The following is an 11,119-nucleotide window of genomic DNA, read 5'->3' on the forward strand; positions in this document are numbered from 1 at the left end:
CATGACTAAAACATAAAAACCTACCGATATAATATCTAGATAGTGTGATAGGTCTCCAATGAGCTTCCAAATTGATCGAACTTCCGATAATTTATAAAACATAGGAAAGAAAACAATGTTAGCATATAATGCTTAGTAAGTTCATAAATCATGAACATAACTTACCATTTCAATGAAAAATCTTATAAAATAGATATGAATCAAGCAAATAGAAGCTTGACACAAGCCTAAGCATCATCAACAACAATAGTTAATGCTTTAACACATAACTCAACAATATCATCACATGGTAAGATATAATACATGAACATAGCACATTTGAATTCATACTTGCCATAAACATGGTTGTACATACTTTGATCAACATCAATTCATACCTTTCTATCAATTCATTTGAATTCATACTTGCCATAAACATGGTTGTAGATGCTTTGATCAACATCAATTCATCTCTTTTCATGCCTGTTGAACTACTTAGAATAATATCGGATACATGGAAAGCTCACACAAAGTGTGCTAACACATGGTCAAAACCATTCCTTTTCCTTTTCCTTTACATCATTGCTCACTCAAGCCATAATTTGGTCTGCTCACACAAGCTGACAGTCGGAATGCAGCTACACAAAGTTGTTCACACAAGCTGACGAGTATCCACAACAAATGTCAGAACTCAGCCATCAGTAGGACATTCAGGACCAGCACCCGAAACACGGTAACCCCAATGACATGTCATTTGTATAATATATATTCCTAAGGTTCAAACGAGACTCGATACTCTTCAAAACACCATTGGATTTTCGTCATATGATGATATAGTAAATAGCATAGTATCATATAAATCAAATAACATTAAAATGTTGTTTAAATATATGAACTTACCTCGATTTTAAAGATGTCAAAATAGAATCAACTAATCTTTGACTTTATCTTTCCCTCGATCTAGATCCATACGAGGCTTAACTTGATCTTAATAAGAATATTCAATCTATTTAATATACGTACTATTCAATTTAATCCAAAACTCACATTTTTCCAAAATTATAGTTTTGCCCCTATTATTTTAACTTCTTTATAATTTAGTCCTTAAGCTCGTAAATTAAAACTCGTGCAATTTCATCCACATTACAAGCTAGCCGAATTATGTAGGGACTTATACAACCTCTTGCAACTTAACAAATTTATCATGGTATTTACTACTTTTACATATAAGTCCCCAATTGATAATTTCATCAAAAATCACTTTACAAAAGTTGTTTATTTAACAACAAAGATTCATTTTCTTCCAAAAAACTTCATAACTCAAGCAAGAACATTCATGGCAAAACCCTAAACATTTAACAATTTTGCAAATTAGACCTTGGGCTAGATAGATTAAGCTACACCGACTTAAAAAACATAAAAAGCAATAACAACGGAATGAAAACACAATTACATGCAAGGGAGACATAGCCGAATGCTTAAGGTGAAAAAATGGATAATTCTTCCTTTCTCAAATTGGTGGAAGAAGAAATTAAGAGATGATGTCTTTTGTTTTTACATTTTTTATCTAATTTTTATTAAACTACTTTATTAACCTTTAACTTTTAACTTAAAAATTATCTAATTTATGTCCATAAATGTCCACTCATAATAATAATGGTCTAATTAACACATAAATCCCTTAAAAATTTAATTTCATAGCTAATAGACACATTTAACTAATGAAACTATACTTTTGCACCTTTTACGATTAAGTCTTTTTTACTTAATTAAGCATGCAAATGTGAAAATTTCTTAATGAAATTTTTATACAGCACTACTAACACACCATAGACATTAAAATAATAATAAAATAAATATTTTATGTCAAATTTGTGGTCTCAAAACCACTATTCCTACTGATCTCTTACCCGAATCATAAGCTTTAAAAGTAGCTTTTCTTTTAGCTTTGCTCAGTTCGTCAGCTTTATGTGCTCGATCAACTAGAACAAAAAATTCTTTCAATTTGAGTATCCTGACTAACATCTTTATGTCATCATTCAGTCCATCTTCAAACCATTTACGTAAAGAAATCTCAGTCCGTATACATTCTTGGGCATACTTGCTCAATCGAACAAATTCCCTCTCGTACTTTGATACTGTCCTCCGACCCTGTTTAAGCTCAAGAAACTCTTTGCATTTCTTGTCAAGGAACTTTTGACTTATGTATTTCTTTTGAAACTCGGTTTGAAAGAATTCCCAGCCTACTCACTCTTTCTGCACCACTGTAACCAAGGTGTTCCACCATTCATAAGCTGTAACACCCCTAACCCAAATTCATCACCGGAATAGGGTTACAGAGTATTACTGAAAGTACATAACTTTAAACATTCAAATCCAAATATTTCATAAATCATTGTAAATTCATTCAAACACATGCATAATGTCCCTTATTCAAGCCCTTGAGGCTTTAGAAACACTTTAGGAACAATTCGTCTAAATTAGAAACATTTTGAATTTCATGGAAAAAGATAGAACTTTTCATACTGTAGGGGTCACACGGCTAAAACACACGCTCGTGTCTCAGGCTATGTAGACATTCGAAGTAAGGACACACCGCCTTCTCCTAGCCCGTGTCCGTGCCTGTGTAACTCTTTGACTTTGGTCACACGGCCAAGCCATACGCTTGTGTGCCAGGCTGTCTAGCTCTTGAAATAGCCTCACAAGCCAATGTGCCATGCCATGTGCTAAGCTGTGTAACTACTTGACTTGCAACCTTTTAAAACCTATAGGGGACACAGGATCGTCTCTCATAGTCATGTGTCACACACGGCTGAGACACATGTCCATGTCTTACGCCGTGTGGACAAGAAATAGGCCATTTTCAAGTCATTTCTTTCACCCAAAACATGTTCACCCTTACAAGCCATTTGCACCTATTTAAAGCTTTCAAAATGTATCTAAAACATTCATAATCAAGCTAGATCAATATGGCATTTGTCCATACAACCAATATGCCCAAAAGACACCTCAATCACAGCAACCAAACATGTTTAAACATTTCCATAATCTAGCCATTAACCAACCATACATTTCTAAAAAAATTTCCTTACCAACTTACCACATTGATCACATGCCAAAAACACACTCAAATAAACAAAAATCGCCACTAAAACATACATCTACTTGACCATTTCATCATCAACCATTTAAGCACCAAAATGCCAAAATATTGTCAATCATAAAACCACATATATACATGCCAACATGACAACTAGCTCAACAACCAAAATACCATGTTTACACACCAAACATAATGGTTATTTTATCAAGCACAACACACTTATACATGCCATTCTAACCATGACTCAAAAACATCAAAATCTACCTATATGGCCCATGGATAGTGTGATAGGTCTCCGACAAGCTTCCAAACTAATCGAGCTTCTAATAATCTATAAAACATAAGCATATAATGCTTAGTAAGTTCGTATAACATAAACTTAACTTACCATTTCATTACATAAACATTAAAATTTAGCATGACATAATCCAGCCAATAGGTTGGCCAAAGCCTAAGCATCAACACAAACATGTTAGCATACTTGAACACAATTCATAAGTAGTTAAACATGATTCATTTGGATTTTTCATCCATCTCAACATAGAATATTTTCCATGTAGCTCACCATTTCAAAGTCTTTCATACATTCATGTTTTGGTTCATAAAGAACACTTACCACATCCTTGTGAATTCATGCCCATTGAATCGAATAGAATATTGTTGGATATGCGGGATATCTCACACGAAGTGTGCTAAACATATAACCATAGTTTGTCCTTTCCTTTACATATATGCTCACACGAGCTGTGAGAAGAGTATGCTCGCACGAGCTATGGGTTGAAACATTGCTACACGGTGCTGTTCCACAAGTTGTCGAGTATTTGTAACAAACGAAGAAACTCAGCCTCTAGTAAGACATTCAAGACCAACACCCAAAACATGTAAACCAGAATGACATATCATTTGTATCCTTCGAATTCCTAAGGTTCAAACGAGGCTCGATAGTCGACATAACATCACTGGATATGCACCAATTATTTACATAACAATCCAAAATATATATATATATAGTTTGATAGAAAGCATACAAACAATATACAATTACACGAACTAACCTCGACGATAAAAACGTAGAAACGAAGTCGATTAATTCGAAGCTTTATCTTTACCCCGATCTAAAGTTGTATGAGGTCTATCTTGATATAAATGAACAAATTCAATCCATTTAATATATATTCTATACAATTCAAACCAAAATTCATATTTTTACAAAATTACAATTTTGCCCGTATTGTTTTGATTTCTATACAATTTAGTCTTTAAGCTTGTAAACTGAAATTCATGCAAAATCATCCCTAACCCAAGCTTGTCAAACTTCATATATGCTCATAGTAGCTCATAAATTTCATTATTTCTCAATTTCACCACATATTTTACACATTTTTCAAATAAGTCTTTATTTGGTATTTTCAACAAAATTCACCTTACAAAAGTTGTTTATCTAACAACAAAGATTCATTTTCTTCCATTAAACTTCACAAACCACATGGATACATTCATGGAAAAGCCCTAACCTTTTAAAAATTTTGCAAATTAGTCTCCAGGCTAGCTAGATTAAGCTACAATGACTCCAAAAACATAGAAATCTTTAAAAATGGGATGAAAAATGCTTACATTCTAGCCAAAGAAGTGACCGAAGCTCTCAAATGCTAAACACAGCTTCTTCCATATTTTATTTCGGTGAAAATAAAGTAAAAATGATTATACTTTGGCTTTTTCTTTAGTTTAACTAACCTTATTTACTAAAGTACACATTTAAAATTTATTATAAATCTTTAAAATCACTTAATCTATGCCCATAAATGTCCACTCACAATTAAAATGATTTAATTACCATATAAGAACTCTCACAATTTAGTTCTATAGCTATTAAATCCCTTTAGCTTATAGAACTCAAGTTTTACACCTTTTGCAATTTAGTGCTTTTTACCAAATTAAGCATGCAAACGATAAAATTTCTCAAAGAAATTTTTGTACAATAATATTAACAAGTTTTAGACACTAAAATAATAATAAAATGATTATGCTCACGTTAGATTTATGGTCCCAAAAACATTGTTCTAATTTCACTAAAAATGAGTTGTTACAACTCTCCCTTCTAGAGTAAGTTTTGTCCCATAAAATCATTCCAAAAAAGAGGTTTGAATATTGACTTCTCATAGCTTCTTCCAGCTCCTAGGTGGCATTCTCTATACTATGTCGTTGCCAAAGAGTTTTCACTAAAGCTATGCTTTATTTCTCAATTCTTTAACCTCCCAAGCTAAAATTTTGATCGGTTCTTCAATGTAGGACATATCAGGCTAAATATCAATGTCAATAGGTGAGACAACATGTGAAGGGTCTGATCGATATCGTCGTAACATATATGTAACAACCCGTTTTTAGTGAAATCAGAACAGTGGCTTTGGGACCACAAATCTGTTGTTGAAAAATTTATTTTATTATTATTTTAAGGTCTATAGCATAATAGTAGCATCATATAAAAAATTTCGTGAAGAAATTTTATCGTTTGTATGCTTAATTTGATAAAAAGGACAAAATCGCGCAAGGTGCAAAACTTATGTTCTACTACAAAAAGGTGTCAATTTGTTATGAAATTAAAATATGAATGGCCTTAAATGGTAATTAGACCATAATTATAGTTGCTGGAAAAATATAGACATTAATTAAGCATTATAAAGGATTACGAGTAAGGTTATTTTGGTAATTAATGAAATAAACTAAAATTTAAATTAAGAAAAAGAAAGACATCATCTTTCTCCTTCATTTTACCAACCAAAAATTAGCTTGGGAAGCCATTAAATACCACCAAGCATTTGACCATCCTTAGTTCTCATGCATGTAAGTATTTTTCATCCCGTTTTTAATGATTTCTATGTTTTTGGAGTCGTTGTAGCCTAATGTATCTAGCCCGAGGACTAATTTGCAAAATTGTTAAGAGTCTAGGGTTTTATCATGAATGTATGTTAGTTGTTTTTAATGTTTGAAGGATGAAAATGAACATTTAATGATAGTTGAGCAACTTTTGTAAAGGAAATTTTGATGAAATTCTCATTTAAGGATTTTATTGAAAAATAGAAAAAAAATGTAAATGGTGAAAATGTGAAATAAATGAAATTTAAGGCTTGCTAAGGAATTAGATGATATTCAGTTAGCATGGGTGTGGACTAAAATGCATGAATTTTCATTTTGACAAGCTAGGGACTGAATTGTATTGAATTTAAAATTTTAGGGGCAAAATCATAATTTTGTCAAAATATGGTTTTTAGATTAAATTGAATAGAATGAAATTGAATGAGCTAAATCTGGTCATATAGACCAAGAAAAGCAACGTACGAATTTAGATCAGGGAAAAGAAAAAGTATTGGATTAATTGATGTATTTCTCCGTTCGTGTTTGAGGTAAGTTCGTATATTTAATTAGCATTGAGTTATGTTTGATTTAAATGCTTTTATGATATATTCTTGGTATAAAAACTCTACGAAAGTATCCAGTGAAGTTTCGATGACTTTCGGATCCCATTTAAACCATAGGAATATATAGGATACAAATGACACGTTAGTAGGGGTTACCATATTTCAGCTTCTGGTCTTGTACGTCCTACTAATGGTTGAGTTTCTGACATGTGTTGCAGTTACTTGACAGTTTGTGTGAGTAGCACCATGTAGCTACATCTTGACTGAAAGCTTGTATGAGCAGACCCATTTATGGCTTGAGAGAGAGCATTGATACAAGATATGAGATAGTAGTTGTTTCGACCACATGTTGGCACATAGTGTACGAGATTCTCGCGTATTTGATATTATTCTAGTGGTTCAATCGGTATGAATAAGGCAAGATTCGACTAATGCTTCAATAAGTGATCTTATGAAAGTATGGAAAGGTATGAGTTGATGATGTTTGATATATGCTTAGCCATATGCTTGGAAGAATGAATGTTTAAAAGTAGTGTATATACAAGCTATGATGTTATTGAGATGATTTGCTAAGCTATAAGATTATTTAAATTGAAAGGTTGTTGTTGTTGCTTAGGCTGATGCCAAATCATATTGGATTATTTGAAATTTTTTTTATGCTTATAAATGGAAATGGTAAGCTTTATTTATGAATTACAAACTTACTAAGCATTCCATTCTTACTTCGTGGTAATTTCTTTCCGTTTCTACATAATTGAAAGCTCGTGTGGGTTGGAAGTTGTCGGGAATTCCATCACACAATCAACCGGTTATATTGGTATATTTTCAAGATTTTGAGTCATGGTTATAAGGCATGTATACTCATTTTGTTTAGTGATTTTAGCGATTATGTGTGGCTTGTATATGTGTTATTTTGGTTGATAAACTATTTGGTATGGTATTAAGAATATATGGTATTATGTGTGGTTGTTAATTTGATGTTTGTGTTAGTTAAGTTGATGGTAAGAAAATGTTGATGGAAATGGTATGGTAACTTTGAATGTAGTTGGTTTTGGTCTAATGGGTAAGATGCATGATAGGTATGCAAATGGTTATAACGATACTTATTGTGTATATATTTTGGTGTATGAACAATATGGAAAATTTGGCTTTATGGTTGTCCAAGTGGTATGAGTTGAACATGAATGAGTTGGATAGTTGTTTGGGTAAATTTGATTGTGGAAGTTGAGATGCCATTTTGGAATATTGGTTGAATGGATAGTTTCTATGTTCTGTAAGCTAGAATATGCATATGTAAAGTCTGTCTTAAATGCTTGATTCTAGATTTAAATGGCTTGTGCATAAGGTGTGAGTTTGAGAGAGAAAAATAGTTTGGAAATGGCCTATTTTTCATCCACATCAGCAGAGACGCGAGCGTGTGCCTCAGCTATATGTAACACACGGCTGTGTGTCCCCTGTAGCTTTCACAGGGTTACAAGTTAGGGTGGTACACAGCCTAGCACACAATCTGGCATACGGGCGTGTGAGGTTATATTAAAGGGTACATGGCCTGGCCCACAGGCGTGTGGTTTGGCCATGTGGCCCAAGTCAGTGAGTTACACAGGCACAAACACAGGATAGGACACGATAGTGTGTCCTTATTTTGAATGCCCACACGGGCGTGTCTCTTGGCCGTGTGAGTCACATGCTCGTGTGATCCCTACAGTTTGAAAAATTTTAACTTTTTTCAAAAAATTTCATATGTTTCTGATTTAGTCTCAAATTATTTCCAATGTCTTTTTAGAGCCTCGAGGGCTCGTATAAGGATCGTATGAATGTTTTTGATTGATTTTGCCATGATTTAGCTAGTGATTTGTTTATGGTTATAAATTATTCATTATATAACATTATACTTCGGTAATGCTCTATAGCCCTAATCCGACGACGGATACGGGCTAGGGGTGTTACATTTATTGGTATTAGAGCTTTGGTTTAGTCAATTCTTAGACTGAACGTAGCGTATGTGAGTCTAGATGTACATGTCATTATATAACCTTTGATAGTGTGATAACTCCTGACACATTTTGAATTATATTTTCATATAGTAACGGATTCCAATCGAGCAAACTCTGATGATGTAGAAAGTAACACGCAACCCTCCGTTCATGGAGCAACGTCCTATGGTTCTAGGCTCGTACCTAAGGGCTGAGGAGGAGAGGCTAGGGAAGCCTTCTTCCAAATGATGAACAAGTGGTTCACAGAGTTTATCCGACCAAATTTGACTGCTCAATGACCTCTACCCCCATCTGCTCCCCAACCGGTTCCTATAGTTTCTCAAGGTTTGGAACCTTTACGAGCAAATAAGTCGCTTGTTGATAAAATCTGTAAATATGAGGCTGAAGAATTTAGGGCTACAGTTGATGATGATCTTGAGAGAGCTGAGTTTTGGTTAGAGAATACTATTAGAGTCTTTGATAAGTTATCATCTTCACTGACAGAATGTGTCAAATGTGTCGTATCTCTATTGAAAGATTCAACATATCCGTGGTGGAACACGTTGATTTCTGTAGTACCAAGAGAGCAGATCACTTGGAATTATTTCAAATCAAGTTCAAAAAGAAATATATATGTCAAAAATTACTGGATCAGAAGCATAAAGAATTTCTGTAGCTTAAACAGGGTCATATGACAGTATCTGAATATGAAAGAGAGTTAGTCAGATTGAGTAAGTACACCCGAGAATGCATTACAACTGAAGTTGCTATGTGTAAACAGTTTGAAGATAGGTTGAATGAAGATATAAAGCTTTTAGTCAAAATTCTCGAGCTCAAAGAATTTGTTGTCTTGGTTGATAGAGCACACAAATTCGAGGAGCTTAGTAAAGAAAAAGGTAGAGATTCAAGAGAGAGATCCACTACGAAATCATATCATTCATCGTCTAAGAGATCAAAGGACTACCATAATCGTTCGACCGCTTCAGTGGGATATTCTAGCAAAGGTTGTGGTAAGCAACATGCATGATTTAAAGCTCAAGCTACATCATTAGCAAGCATTGGTAGTGTTAAGGCCAACAAACCTGATTGTCCATGATGTGGATGACTGGAACGACGAAAATGTGCAAGTGTACACAATCGCAACAAGTAATAAATTGACAAGTAAATGTCGAGTTATCGTACCCATAGGGACTGTGAAAAGAATTATTTATGAATGCAATTTTAAAAACACTTTGGAGAACTTGGATGGTTCTGCCATGAAGAGTTGTAAAAATTTGATTGCGGACCATTCCAATTCTGATTTCCCATGTAATAATTTGACTTTTGATTCGATGGGCAATTTTCAAAGAAATGGCCATCTCCACAGTATTCACAAGAAATATACTTGAACTGGTTCAGCTGCTGACCTGATAGATTACTATTGAAACCATTAACAATTATGTTTTTAAGCATAGAAGACATATAGTATACCCGGGTTCCGAAAGAAGCAAGTATGTCCGCTTCATGTACTCGTGATGCTCGATTTGTTGGCCACTGATAGTTATTGCTGGCAATTCTATCAATAATCTCGTATGCATCATTATAAGACATAAAAAGAAGGGATCCATTGGCCGAAGCATCCACCATCATTCTAGTATGAATATTGGGACCAATATAGAAAGTCTCCATTTGAACGCAGTAAGGAATGCCATGATGAGGGTACTTTCGTAATAACTCCTTGAACTGCTCCCATGCCTCATATAAAGATTCTTCATCAAGTTGATGAAGTGATTTCATTTCGGATCATGGTGGTTAAAGATGAAGGGAAATATTTCATTAAGAAACGTTCAACCAATTCTTTCCATGTTGTTATGGAATCAGACAGTAGGGAGTTCAATTACGCTCGTACTCTATCTCTTAATGAGTATGGAAATAATCCAGTCTCAAGGCATCCTCAGTCGCCCCGACTATTTTAAGTGAGTCACTCATTTCCATGAATAGCCGAAGATGAAGAAGTGGATCTTCAGTGGGAATCCCACTAAATTGACCCATATTTTGTCATATTTAGAACATGACTAGCTTCAGCTCGAATTGTTGTGCCTCGACTTCGGGTCTCCTAATAGAGGTATGACATATTGTTGAATGGCACAGTTTTTATCATCGACAATAATGATCGAATTGTGAGTATTATAAGCGAAAGTTCCTCCTGGATTTTGGTTTGGATTTTTGAAATTCATATCCTTGGTCCTTCTTTTGTTTGCTTGCCATCTCCTTTATCTAAAAGTCTTTTCAATTTCAGGTTCTATGAGGAGTAAGTCAATAATTTGATCGATACTCATAAACACCTGAAACAAACACAAAAAAAAATGGGATTAGAATTTAACAAAAAAAAAAGAAGACCAAAATGCAAAATTAACAATTTCACATATAATGTATTTTAAAACAGTCCCCAGCAACGGCGCTAAAAACTTGGAACGACGAAAATGGGCAAATGTACACAATCGCAACAAGTAATAAAGTGACAAGTAAATGTCGAGTTATCGTACCCACAAGGACTGTGAAAAGAATTATTTATGAATGCAATTTTAAAAACACTTTGGTGAAGAAAAATATTTTGAGTTGAGGAGGTGATTAAAAAGTTGGATTTTAACTAAGGTAAATAAATAAAA

General features: G+C 33.9%; 1 non-coding gene across 1 annotated transcript; it reads left to right on the plus strand.

Moving 5' to 3' along the window:
- Positions 1–10,155: 10,155 nt before the first annotated feature.
- On the plus strand, positions 10,156–10,257 carry LOC121216753 (small nucleolar RNA R71). The gene has a single exon (XR_005912936.1). It is a non-coding gene; the product is annotated as a small nucleolar RNA R71 (small nucleolar RNA).
- Positions 10,258–11,119: the final 862 nt, after the last annotated feature.

The sequence above is a fragment of the Gossypium hirsutum genome, chromosome A02 (assembly GCF_007990345.1).
Source record: "Gossypium hirsutum isolate 1008001.06 chromosome A02, Gossypium_hirsutum_v2.1, whole genome shotgun sequence".
Taxonomy (NCBI): Eukaryota; Viridiplantae; Streptophyta; class Magnoliopsida; order Malvales; family Malvaceae; genus Gossypium; species Gossypium hirsutum.